The sequence below is a fragment of the Notothenia rossii genome (assembly GCF_949606895.1).
Source record: "Notothenia rossii genome assembly, chromosome: 1".
Taxonomy (NCBI): Eukaryota; Metazoa; Chordata; class Actinopteri; order Perciformes; family Nototheniidae; genus Notothenia; species Notothenia rossii.
Window position 1 is genome coordinate 6,469,722 of NC_136912.1, and position 14,113 is coordinate 6,483,834.

At 40.2% G+C, this 14,113-nt stretch overlaps 1 pseudogene across 1 annotated transcript in view; it reads right to left on the reverse strand.

Moving 5' to 3' along the window:
- Window positions 1–12,632, reverse strand: part of LOC307044159 (NACHT, LRR and PYD domains-containing protein 3-like) — a 35,481-nt pseudogene extending 22,849 nt beyond the window's left edge. The window contains exons 1-4 of the transcript XR_013810657.1: window positions 12,475–12,632; window positions 6,323–6,513; window positions 5,296–5,613; window positions 2,374–2,529 (exon numbers count right to left, since the gene is read on the reverse strand). The product of XR_013810657.1 is annotated as an NACHT, LRR and PYD domains-containing protein 3-like (transcript). The remainder of the gene's footprint in view (window positions 1–2,373; window positions 2,530–5,295; window positions 5,614–6,322; window positions 6,514–12,474) is intronic.
- Window positions 12,633–14,113: the final 1,481 nt, after the last annotated feature.

Here is a 14,113-nt window from a genome sequence, read left to right on the forward strand (position 1 = left end):
GAGCTAAACAAATCTTAAGGCCGTTAGCACAGAACTCTACCTACACTGATCAATATATTTATTGGATCTGCACAAACAGGCTTGGATAACATCCTGAGATTCCACAGATTATAGAAATATAAGGATCATCACTGAGCGATCAGAACTCGTGACAGGGGAAGAAAATACAGACAACACACGACGTAGCTTTAGGTAGCAAAACACGGAGATATGCTCACTTTAGCTGTTATTCTGATCAAAAGTCGTGTTCAATGGCATTAAAACGAGAAAAACGCGCTGAAGGTTAATCCATAGGTTAATCCAATGTGTCTTTCACTTTGAAAAAAATATTGATAATCCATAATTCAATTTGTATGCAAAAATCGGAGAATACAAATTAGCTGCTAATGGTAGCCACCAGAGTGTGTCACAACTCCGGTTATGACGTGTGACTCTCACTCCTTATTTGGTAACCTGTGTGTGTATGTGGAACCTTCCCTCGATTCCAAAGTGGTTAAAAAGATATGTCAATCATCAAAATGGACCAAGGGGGGCCAGAGATATGGAAAATCCACCCAAATCACCCCAGAAGTGTTTTTTTTGCTAAACCTCTCTAAACAGGTCACATTTCCCTTGTTTTGCAGCAATCTTGATACAGGTACTTATTATATGTTGTACTTTGGATTCCTAAAGCTTTTAGTCTACTAACCCATCATCCAAGGGTGGTTTTCACTATAAGTAAAAAAGAATCTTTGGACGGACACTATCATTTACAGTTTTTTACGTTCAATCGGAATTTTCTTTAAAATAAAAAACATCTATATTGATTTTTGACTTTTCTACATCCAACTCACAGGTTTATCATTACTTTGAGAAAAAAGATTAATAATTTTCCCCTTTTAGAAGTGAAGATATGGTCATTTGTTCTGGAAATGTCATTTTTCGAGCCTGAGACCTGAAAAACAGGGATGGGGTTCAACAGGTTAACGGACATGTTGACCAGCAAAACAAATTTGAAAGGGAAATGTTGGTGTGTGCATGTATATCCTCTGTTTGTGCATGTTTATCCTACCCTGTGTCTCTAATGTGTGTAAACACAACAGAGTGGAGAAAGACATTTCCCTGTGAGGGATTAATAAAGTATGTCTTGTTCTTCTAAGACACACACAGCTGTATTAACCCGATACATTATAAAGCCAATTTACGTAGAATTAGCTTTTTAATTGTAATAAACATATGGAAAGGATGCCTAAATAACAATGTAATGATAGTGATTTGTAAAAAGGCTGAGTTAATGCTTTGTGAGGTCGATCTCCAACACAATGAGCAACACTTAAAATGTATGTTTTCTGAATGAGATCGGTTTGATTAAAGTTAGGCTAACATTGTAGTCGCTCCATCGACACTCAGAATAACTTCATAAGTACAGCAGTGACTATATTGTGCAGCTCCTTCAGCTGGAAGGAAGGTCCTTCCTTCCTGCTGTGGTCAGACTATACAACCTGCACAGCCCCTAGTTGACCCTGGCCCACACACACAACAACACAGACTATAACACCCCTTGCTGTTAAATATCAACCATATATATATGCAATATATACCTGGCTGTGTATTTTGTGTATTTTGTAAATTGTGTAACTTTTTGTTTTTGTTTTACTTTAATACTTTTTAATGCATGTAACATTTTGTAACATTAAGCTGTCTCTGGCTCTTTTTCTGCTGTAACAACGTACATTTCCCCTCTGTGGGACTAATAAAGGTATTCTGATTCTGGTTCTGATTCTGATTATTAGTACCAGACACTCTCTGGTTTAAACAGGTACATTAATAACCCTGATTTATTATGAGGTACCGTAGATCTACGTTTTCCATCAGACCGTCAGAGACAACAGGAGCAGAATCTCAACACTGACAAGTTTTTGTAACAGAGCGTCACAAACTTTACACTCAAGATGGAATGTGTCACGCTGCATGAATATAACATCTTCACTTAATTTGTGTTGCCAGGCACGGATCTGGGTCTCTGCATTGACTCAAAACTCAGTTTTATCTGCTAATGCTAAACACAACCAGCTGCCGGGTTATTACTATTATTAATAAACATCTTAAAAATACATATCATAAAGATGCCCAAGTAGTTAAATAATGTTTTGGACGATATATTTAGTTTTTAGTTAGTATTAAATCAACATTTTTGCTATTTAAGACCATTTTATGCCACAGATACAATGATAATGTAATTTCATATTGAATATCATTAGATAATGTTAGCTTACTGTACTGTAATGCATTTTTCCTTTACAAACTCACATGATATCATTAAAGAACAGTTTCATATATTAGATTGTATAAAAACTAGATCCTATTCAGGTCAGTTTAGAAACAGACTCTTACTTTGTGTCCGAGGGTCCAGGTGCATTGCTGAAGTTTATAGGATCCTCTTTAGACCAGTCACTCTTCAGAGGCAGACAGCTGGAGACTGGAGATTTGTCCTCTTCCTCATCTTTTAAATCACTCATCTTCTCCAGTCTGAGAGATAAACCAGTAACACTGGAGACACACACATGCACATTATAATAACACGCTTGTTTCGATCAAAATCATCATAATAATAAACTTGGTTAAAATACATCAAATCAGTCAGACTTCAGACAGGCCACTCTCGATTTTGACTGCGCTGGACTGTCACATGTTATGTTGCTTTGATGAATCAGAAAACAGGAAATAAAAACAGTTTACAACACTTGCAGAAGTCTCGTTGGACTCTAGGACGATGATTTTTTAGGACGAAGTTATTTTCTGACATCCAGTTTGACAGAGTAAACTAGAGAATGCGATTCCTGAAGAAATTGCTTGTGGGAATGCTTTATGCTGAAAAGCTGACGCTAAACTGCTATGCTGAAATGTAATGTGTAAGAAGAAAGTGAAGAATTTAGATTGAAATTATACATGACCACTGGGGGCTTGAATGTGTGATGAGAGAAGAAAAGAAAGTAAAAAGGCTTGGAAAAGCAGCAGAATATTTGAACTGCAAACTATTGAACTAACTTGATGGCGAATGATCTGTCGCCATGGTAACGGTATTTGATGACACCCCATAATACGCTTAGATGTGTTGATGGCTGCATCGTTACCAAATCTGTGAAGGTTTGGGCCGTTTGGAGCAATTTCACTGAAGTTATGAGAAAACCGTGTTTCATGGCGAGCTTTGTGTTGCCATGGCAACGGCATTTGAAGAAATCTCAAAACTGTCCCGGAGATGTCTTCAAGGCTGGACTGTTAGCACACATGTGAAGTTTTAGCACCTTTTGACAATTTTCATAGGAGTTATAGTAATATCGAGTTTTAATGCAAGGGATGCCATGGCAACAGCTTTTGAGGAAAACTCACTAATGGCACATAGACATGTTGAGGGCTGGACCATTAACTGTCATCTGAAGTCTGGTGGCATTTTGACCATTTTCATATCAGTTACAACAACATCGTGCTTTTTGGCGAGGGATGCGTACTTTTTGTGTACTTTCGGGTTCATAATGTTTCCTTTTTGGCAGATTAACTAAAGGTGTGCGGCTGCTGTGGTGGGGAAAGATGAGGCTGAACTTACAATGGGGTTTAATGGAGACATGTTGAACGATTTTGTCACTTCATGCCCTCAAAAGGCATTTTGTTTAATTATTTTTGCTTAATTCTTTTACATTTTTCAAGCTACGAGATGTTTTCCTACGTTTGTCATGAATAATTATGTCTCAGGAAAGTAAGGTTTGGGATTTATGGTTTTAAAAGAAAATATGAAAGCAAAATTAAATCTCTAAAATCTGAAGAAGGCCTCTTTACCAAGGTCTGAACAATGCTGAATATCTCTAAAAGTATGAATCAGATTTAAAAGTTGTGTTACACGAATAATGTCAGAAAGATGTGTAAAATGTTAAAGTTAGAATGAGGTTTCTGAGTGAAAGTATGAAAGTGCAGTTAGCAGATGAAGTTGCTTGAAGATTGTTCAAGTCTGAAGAGTTTCTCCATTGACTTCCATGTTAAAAATGTGATGAATTATGGGATATATCTCGGGAATTATGAAAGTTATGAATAAGAAAATTGAGAGCCATCGATTCCTGACCGAGCTGAACGTTTTGATGTTTGAAAGGAGTTTCTGCGATGGATGTGGAATGTGGGAGAAGAAGAGGTGCAAGATAACCCGGCGGAATAATAAAGAATTTTGTGCGTAGCATAACAGATAGTTGGAATGCTGTATCACCATTCCCACTAATGAATGTGTTAAAAAGCAGATCCTGGTGTTAACACTAGGAGCGTTTCATGGACCTGGAAACATTCGGGGCTAGTTACAATATCTACAACAGGCTCTGGTGTCTTTTTAGCTTTTGAAAATAGCATTACCTTGGTTTTATTAACATTTAAAAGAAGCTTTAGTTCAGAGAGCTGAGTCTGAATAATGTTAAAAACAGCTTGCAATAGATGTTTTTTTAAGATAGACTATATACATGTTCTGAAGCCACTGTGGCCTCAGGATGCTTCCGACACAACATTCAATAGCTTTAGCGAAAGAGTTTCTGGGTCAGGTGAGGCTGCAGCAGCTCTGTGCCCTGATGTGAGCTACATCATCTGTCTTTTGGAGTATGTGGCGTTCTAAGGCTATGTGCCTGTTAGCATGTTAGCCTAGCTCCTGCTGGGTGACAGACCCTGCAGTTTGTGATAAACTCTTCCCGCTGATGCACTGGCAGAAAGAACATAATTGCGAGGCCTGGTCTCCTGAAAAGCAGGTGCAGCCATAGCCGTGGGAACATGTTTCAAATGGGGGGTGCTGTGGGGATCACATCCTCTAGGGGGGTCAGGGGGGAAGATTTTTTTTCAACATTATAAAGTAAAATGCTTCAATCTGGTGCACTTTGAGCTGAATTGCCAGAGACTAGATCTAAGGGGTACAACTCTAAACACCCATATCGAAAAGATCGGTTTACATTTTAATAATCAAATAAGTGTGTGGACATAACCAATAACCTAACATAGCCAATAACAAGTAAATGTAACTTATTTTATTTTTGTTGTTCATTTATTTCTTATTTTACCAGTTAACATTTATTTATTTATGCATATTCTTTAATCTCTCCAGATTTAAACAATATTTCTGGTTTACTGTCCTATAGTATGTACTGGAAAGATTTCAAATCTGTTTTTATTTATCCCAATAATTATAAAGGTGTGCCTTGGAAATATTTGTTTACATAAATTGTTAACAAACCGTTTGAGACCCTCTGAGATAACTTAGACTAAAGTGAACTATCTAAACACTCAGTCCTTTACCTCACTGAGCCTCTCAGTCTGTCTGGCTATCAGTCCTGTCCAGACAGCTGATATCTGTCCTGTGTGTGAGCTGCGGGCGCCTGATAAGCCAACATCCCCCACTTTCATCATACAGTACAGGGCAAATGGAAACTGTAACTGGGGTGAAAAGGGTGTTATCTTTACTTAATTATGAATGTTGTTACATCAGGGCTGAAAATTCGTTTTTTTTTGTATTATATTTCCATTTAATCTTGTGGACGTGAAGATTCCCTGTCCTCCATCAGGGGCTGCTGCAGCACCCTCAGCACCCCTACTTCCCACGGCCCTGGGTGCAGCCTACAAACAAGAGCAGGGAGGAGGAGACACATGTTGGCACAGTCATGCATTACATTATCATAAAGCAGAACAACAAAAACAGTTAGCCAAAAGCAAAGCAGCATGAGCAGAACACTGAGAACACGCTGTGGTGTCTCATAGCAACGCGGTGCAAATGATTTATGACTGGATCATTTATTAATTGCTGTTAAAGCATAAACAGTTACAATGCTTTAGTAAGTTTTGCTTTAACTTTAATAAAATGATCCTGTCCAGATAATACATTAATTTGAAGCAGACTGAGTGTCAGGGTTGGGGGAAAATAGGACCCAAATGCAGCAAAAGGACTAAAAAGGTCAGGTAACAAAAAGCAAGCTTTTTAAAAAGCACTGAAATCTCCCTTTTTTGTATTTTCACAAATAGAATTAAGGTTTCACAAATCTCGAACTGTGTTATAAATAATCTTTAGAGTCTCTGGGATAATCCAGTCCAAATAAATCGGCTATGCAGCGATTTAAGAGTTTCAAACACGGAGGATTGTTCGCTCAGCGCTGTAAATTAAATTTCCCTTAACTTTCCTCTTAATTGCCGAATCGGATGCTCTGAATCGGAAGCCAACTTCAGCGTCGTGTGATTGTGCACCCCTGATTATATTATTGAGGGAGAATTGTCCGGGGCTACAGAAAAAACATTCGGGGCAGGCCAGGCGGCGCTACTGGTTAACACTCACCCTGTTGTTGTCCTCCTCCTGCTCCTTCGAGCTGGAAAATGGTCTGGCAGTCTGACTTAAAACTTTCACTTTCAAAGATAGTGAAAGTCGTTGAAACTGAACAGCTCCTTCCTGAACATCAATGCCCCACTGCGATCAAGCCAGCCTCCACTCCGGAAAACACAGTCAAGCCAGCCCCCACGTTGTATTGCCTTCAAAATAAAAGCGCTTGGTCGGTCAATAACAAATATAGCTTCAAAACATACCAAACATTCATATATTACAGTGGCGACTTGTCACCCCTAATGCTGACACTTACCCCACCTAGTGCCAGCAGAAAGTAGTTCAAATAAGAATTCCCCAAAAATGCAAATAAAGGCAAACAAAAATACATTTTAAGATCATGTTTAATCATCTGATTCGTCTGTACATCAATCAATCAAATCAAAGGCTTATTTAAGTAATTGATTGTTAAAACATGTGACACGTTCGAATGCTTGGGGGGGGTGGGTGGGTGCTAGTAAACTGTCAAGGGGCGGGGGGGGGGGGAGCCTCGCTGCGGTGCCATTCTGTGATTCTACAGATGGCCAGTCCGCCACTGCTCACAAGCTTAAGATCAAAAAGCTAGTGCGTTTTGAATCAGCCAAACTTTTCATTGTAGACAGAATGGTTCTCGTTTTGCGCCGACCCGTTCAAATGACAATCACATTTCCAGGGCTCTCAAGTTTTGAACAGAGTTCAGAGTGAGATTGGTGCTAGTGGAGTATGAAGCCCTCTGTATCGCGAATGTCAACGGGGGGGGGGGGGGGGGGGGGGGGGGGGGGGGAGTGCTAGTGGAGTATGAAGCCCTCTGTATCGCGAATGTCAACGGGGGGGGAGGGGGTGCTAGTGGAGTATGAAGCCCTCTGTATCGCGAATGTCAACGGGTGCTAGTGGAGTGCACGCGCCTCAAACAAGCCTAGTTTGTTTACACAATTGCGGCGCAACTTGGTGGGCGGTACCCTGGAAAGAAATCTCTGCGTGAGAAATACAAGGTGTAGCGTGTGAATGGAGTGAAATGCGTGTGTCTCACGCCAAATGCGTGAGACTTGAGAGCTCTGCATTTCCATGCTCGAGCCAGGGCCGGGGGATGGGGTTACAAGGCTCGCGTCTTGTGCTGCATTCACTTGCACTCGGACATTAGGGATTTTCTCTCATAAATGTCCGATGAGCCACAACTTTTCTTTCAAAACAAAGCTGCCAACTGGGGTGGCAGGATATGTACCATCACCCCTCGTCCTCCATGATCAAGCGGCTTCTCTGATTTTGTTGTCAATGTTTTGACTGAACTTTGTTACTGTTCACAAGTAAACATTACGTTTGAATGATTTAGTGAGCTGGTGTTATTTTTTTCAAACCACAAACCGCATGTTGGCTATTTCAGCACCACGCGCAGTCCACCTACTTATAGATCCACTATCAGCGTCAGTGCACCCCGCTGCCAGATTGTGCCTGTGCTGTGTGTTTATGTTTATGTTTATTAAGGATTAGCTTTTGCTCTTGACAAAAGCTACTGTTCCTGGGGTCAGTCACTTAAAAAAATACAACAATAATACAACAATAAAACATTGTGTGTCATTCACTCTCAACGTGGATAAAAGTACAATAAGCATTCTTCAGGTGTAGCCAGGTAGATTCTCTATTCGGACATTATAGCCTATATGTGCGACTGTCGGTCCGATATTGTAAAAAAAAAAAAAAAATCTCTTTTTTTTTATTCTCAAAATAATTTTCCGGGCCAAATATTATTGCTGGCGAGCCACCAATGGCCCGTGGGCCGCCTATTACCGACCCATGCTCTAAGTGAATGGGGGCTGTAAAAACTGCACTGCGCAAGTCTTTTTCTATTCAATGTGTGCGGCAAAAAAAAAAATCAACATAGGGGCACTGTGCTGACATACAGGGGCGCAGCTGCCCTGTGTCAGGGGGGTATGCAGCAACAATTTTGGCGCCCCCCCCCAAAAAAATTTTTTGTATATATATATATTATATATATATATATAGTAATAATAAATAAATAAGTCTGCTGGACATGGCCTTTAAATAATAAGGGTTTATTTTAAAGCATATCAGCCACTGTAGGTCTACCATCATTAAATAATAAACAAATTTACACATTTACAATCATTATAATCAATGCAACATAAAACATTAAAACATTCAAATGCAAAAGTAAGCTTACAAAGATCCATTAGAACACACTCTGTTAACAACAACCACAGATGTAAATCACTTTATAGCTAACTCTGGTACCTGAACTGTCTTGTACACGGCCCCTGACAAATAAGCTAATAAATAAAAAAAATTAAAAAATGATGTAGCTTATGTAACAATGTTGCTACCTGAGATTGTAGTAGAGCACTCTTTAGTTGCTACTAAATCGTAACATGGCGTGCCTTTGCACTTGCCCATTTATCTAGTATTGCATCGAATGAAACAGTTCGTGCCACACTGTTTTCAATTGAAATGACTGCTAATTGGGTTAAGCGATCATTGCTCATGTTGGAACGAAGGTATGTTTTAATCAGCTTTAGCTTGCTGAATGATCTCTCGGCAGAGGCAACTGTCATAGGCATTGTCAGGAAAACTCTCAGGGCTACTGTCAGATTTGGGAAAACCAAATCAAGGTTCTCCTGTAGGAGGACATTTAGTTTATCCAGAGCCTTTTCATGCCCCCTAAGTAGACGGCTTGCTGGGTACATTTCCTGAATGATATCCCTTGAAACATCATCGGTAGCCAGTGCATATCTTGTCACTGATTCCTCCAACTCAGCTTTTGTCATGTGTTCCATTTTGTAAATGAACTTAAACTTTTCGGACACAAGCTGAAGATTGCAAAATCTGTCAGACAACTCCTGAATTACAGTGTCAACAATAACATTAAAAACCATGCACCTAAAATGGGTCTCAGGTTCCTGTTCAAAATGGCCAGTGCTTGAATCATCTCCATGAAATCTCTTTTGCTTTCTGCAACGTCTTTCCTTAAAGTCAGGGGAAGCATCCATCTCAATGGCTAGTCTGCGTGCAATGTCAAGGGATTTCTGAAACCCCTCCTCTCTATACTTACAGAAGAATTCTTTCAGAGAATCGATCATCCTTATGGCAGTGTCCATCGAAATGTTCACTGCTTGCATTGCCTTGCTAACAAACGTGATCTCTGACAATAGATCATACCAAATCAAGAGGCACATCAGAAACTCCATGGTAACAATCTCGCCAGAGAGCGACTTTGCCTCTGAGACTGTTTTGCCGTCTTTTTCCACTTCCTCAAGCTTTTCCAAAGCGTCAAGAATCCCCCCTAACTGGAAACGCACAGCATTGACAGAGTCTATTTTCGCCTCCCACCTGGTTTCACTGAGAGGCTTTAGAGTAATGTCCACAAACTCTTTGAGGATATCCCACCTCTTCACCGAAGCTGAAAAAATGGTGTACAGTCTCTGGATAGTGCCAAAAAAGGTAAGACACACTCTGTTTGATGATGCAGCATCACATAGGAGAAGGTTGAGACTGTGGCTACAGCAGGGGATAAATAGTGCCTCTGGACACTTCTGCTGCACCAAGGCTTGAACACCTTTGTGTATACCTCTCATATTCGAGCCATTGTCATAACTCTGTCCCCTACAATTCTTCAACTCCAACCCCAGGCTATCCAGCACCCCAGTCAGTGTTTCTGTGAGACCTTTACCAGTTGTGTCCTTCACAACTATGAAGCCAACAAAAGACTCATTGATGGTGGCTTTCTTTTTGTCGTCCGTATGAACATACCGGATTATGACTGAGGCCTGCTCCTGCTTTGAAATGTCAGGAGTGCAATCCAACTCCACAGCAAAGTACTTGGAGGCTTTGACCTGGGCACACATTTTACCAAGTACACAGTCTGCAATTGAATCTAAAAATTCATTCTGAGTGCACCAGGAAAGATATCCTGTGGTTTTTTTAGCCGCTACCTTTCTAAGATGCTCTGCTAGTGTGACATCATATCGTGCTATGACCTCAAGGACACCCAGAAAATTTCCATTTTTAGGATCTCCTAATGTAGCATTCTTCCCCCTCAGTGGCAAGTTCCTTTCTGCGAGAAAGAGTATGCAATCGATCACTCTCGTTAACACGCTTCTCCAGTGTGCCTTTTCAGCTTCTATGGCTTTTTGCAAGGTACTGTCAATTGTCTTACCAAGGCGTAAGCGAGATGTTAATTCTTTCCACAAAAGATACGCGTTGATGTGTAAACCACTGGTTTCATGGTGCTGCAGCGTTTTTGAAAGACTCTGCCAGTTATTATATCCCACCACAAAGCGTGTGTCAACAACGCTAGCTCCACCGAAAAGTTTACACGCAAAACAATACACCTTATTCGTACTTTTAGAATACAGTAACCAATCTCGTGCAACTTTCTCTCCATTTGACATTGTGCGAAAACAATACGCTTTCGAAAAACACCTTCTAGACTTCTCTGATCTTGGATATGGCCCATCAGGACATTTGTGTGGGCCATTTTCAACAACACACTGCCTAAATGAGTCCCCAATCTGATGTGGTGGTGGCCAGTCTGATGGATCTTCTGAGTAAGGCCTTGACTCAGCCCTCTCCTCTTCACCTCTCTGTTCCACAACCTCATCTTCACCTCTCTGTTCGACATTCTCTTCCACCTCATCTTCACCTCTCTGTTCCACATTCTCTTCCACCTCATCTTCACCTCTCGGTTCGACATTCTCTTCCACCTCATCTTCACCTCTCTGTTCCACATTCTCTTCCACCTCATCTTCACCTCTCGGTTCGACATTCTCTTCCACCTCATCGTCACCTCTCGGTTCGACAATCTCCTCAAATTCCACCTCTGTGGTGAGTGGCTCTCCATCTCTGTCTGCACTATTATCCCCAAAAAGGACACAGTGAATAGGTTGGTCAACAGAACTTCAAACCATACTGGACATTGAGTTTTGTGTGGTCAAACTAATAGAACTCCTACTACCTGACATCATCACTGGTCTCATCTCTACTTGATGCCATCGCCGACCTCATGTCTGTCTCATTCACTCCTTGCCTGTGTTCTTTTCCACTAAGATATATTGTCAAACAAACATTATGAAATAGATTTTCCATATTAGTTTTTCCTTATTAATAATATTAAAATAATATTAAGAAATGAATCTGTTGGTATCAAGACCCCTACACTTACACCTAATGTTAGACCTACCTGTTGCCTTCCCCTGTCTTTCCTGAGCCACCATCCTCACACCTGAATAAAATGAATTCACTGTTAAAGCAGCTGTCTAAATTAAATTATTATATCAGCCCAGTGATAAGGCAACTTAATAATAAAAAAAACAACACTATTATGCCGTGTAAGGTTGTGCTGCTGTTGAAAGTACATTCACATTTTGGATTTTAAAAGAACAAATAAAAAACACTATTATGCCGTGTAAGGTTGTGCTGCTGTTGAAAGTACATTCACATTTTGAATTTTAAAAGAACAAATACGGAGAGCTACTTAGCACAGACCTGTAAAGAGATGTGACCCTGTAATAACAGCTTCTGTGTCACCAAACAGATGTATAGCCTGTATGTCTGACAGCACAGCTAACATAGACAGCTAATGGCAGCACAACATATTTAAATGATTCCATGGTTAGCTATGTTTTCCAGCTTCTTGACATTTATTGTGCATGCTACCTTATATTTACCAGTTGTTATTTTACCTTAATACAATTTGGACGTGACATGCATGGGGTTTAACCAAAATCTAAATGTAGCTATCAGAAACATCGGTTTGCATTAAAGCTAGCCGTAAACCACACTTCAGCTGCTAGTGTTAGCAAACACTAGCCAATCTGAGAACAGTCTGTTAACATGAACTGACATTTGCAAGCCTCTTATTTGGTAGCAAATGTGTGCATGATTCCATGATAAACCAGAGTTATTGCATTAGTTATGTTTTCCAGATTCTTGTCATTTATTGTACATGCTACCTCATACTTTCCATGTCAGCGCTGGCGCAGCAACATTGGTTTGCATATTCTAAGCTAGCCATAAACCCACCCACCTTTGGCTGCTACATGCCCAGTGTTAGCATACGCTAGCCAGTCAATATTTCCAAGCACAGACAGACGTCACACTTTAAATCATCCTATTCCTACCTGTTGCCTTTCAACATCCACTTATTTAGCTGTTGTCGCATCCCTTGACACGCCGTCTCCTTTTCCCTCTTTCTTTTTCTATTTTCTGCCCCCGACCGCTTTTTTGGTTTATCCATGATTTCTTTTTGACGTTAACTCACAACGAGCGCCTGCTCCTCAGTGTTCACGGCGTCCCTGCTCGTGCTCCCTCCTCTATGTCAAAATTCTATGATGGAATCTTTTGAGATAGGGCGCCCTTCTCTAGCATATTACTCCTCTAAAATGTTTTAAAACCTTAAGGAAATGCAGAAACTATTTAGAAACATAAAGAAAATACCATTTTATTTTTATTTAATTTAATTTTTTTTTTTTACCATCGCTTGTTGGGCGCCCCCACTGGTGTGGCGCCCCTATGCGTCGCATATAGTGCATACCCACTTTTTGCGCCACTGCTGACATACCTACCAAACGTCATCTCATAATTCAGAGAGCTACACTTGTAGTGAAGAGGAGACGAGAGAGGGCAGCGTATAGCGATTTTAATCACTAAAACGGAAAGAAAATGAATGAAACTGACCATCTACTTCAGCTTTGGTAAGTTCATTTGATGTCATAACTTTTGTTGATCTTCTGTGTTTTGCCTATAGGCTATTGATATTGTGACCTCAGTGATGAGGGTCTGTGTTTTCCTTCCAACCCAAATTAGATCTATTGTCCATCTATATTTTGATTATTATTTAATGGAAGCTGTCCATCATCAAAGAGTCAGTCGAAGTCGATCAAAGACTATTTTCACTTCAGGGTGATAGCAGGACACCCCATCTAGTCATTCAGAGAATATCAGGATAATCTGATATAGAGTTTCAAAGTAAAATACCTTTGAAGTCTCATATATGAGCTATCATCCCGCTGTTTTTAGATAAGAGTAAAACAAAAACTCTGCAGTATCAAATACTAATATCACTCCAGGGTGAAAGCAGGACACCCCAACTAGTCACTCAGAGAATATCAGGAAAATCTGATGTAGAGATTCAAAATGGATGGATGGATGGATGGATGGATGGATGGATGGATGGATGCTTTATTCATCCCAAGTTGGGAAATTGGGTTGTCACAGCAGCATGGAGTTATTGTACAGAATCAAATAATCTTAAAATAGAATAAAATATAAAATGGAATAAAAAAACGAAATAGAATAAATCTGAAAAAATATAGAGTAAAATAGAAGAGGAATAAAGGTTAAAGCAATAATATCCATATTCACTGTAAAATGAGAGTATGTAAATCTAAATGCACACTATCAGGGGCGGTTCTAGGGGGAACAGGGGGGGCCAGTGCCCCCCTAACACTGACCTCTGACCCCCCTGTGGCCCCCCTAAAAATGAAAAGTGAAAAAAGTGAAAAAAGTGAAAAATGTATGATTTATTACACGATTTATTGAATGACGGAATAGGCGGAACTAACATTATTCGTCATTCTAGTTGGACCCATTAGAGCGGTGCACTCAGGACCCATTAGAGCGGTGCACTGACTTTCACTGTCCGGCTGAATCGCGCGAAAAACAAACACTTTTCATCTCGGATCATCAGAGGCTGTTGCATCCAAGAAAGACTGATTGAAACCTACGTTTCGAGAGACTACCACGATAATTAAAGGTGAG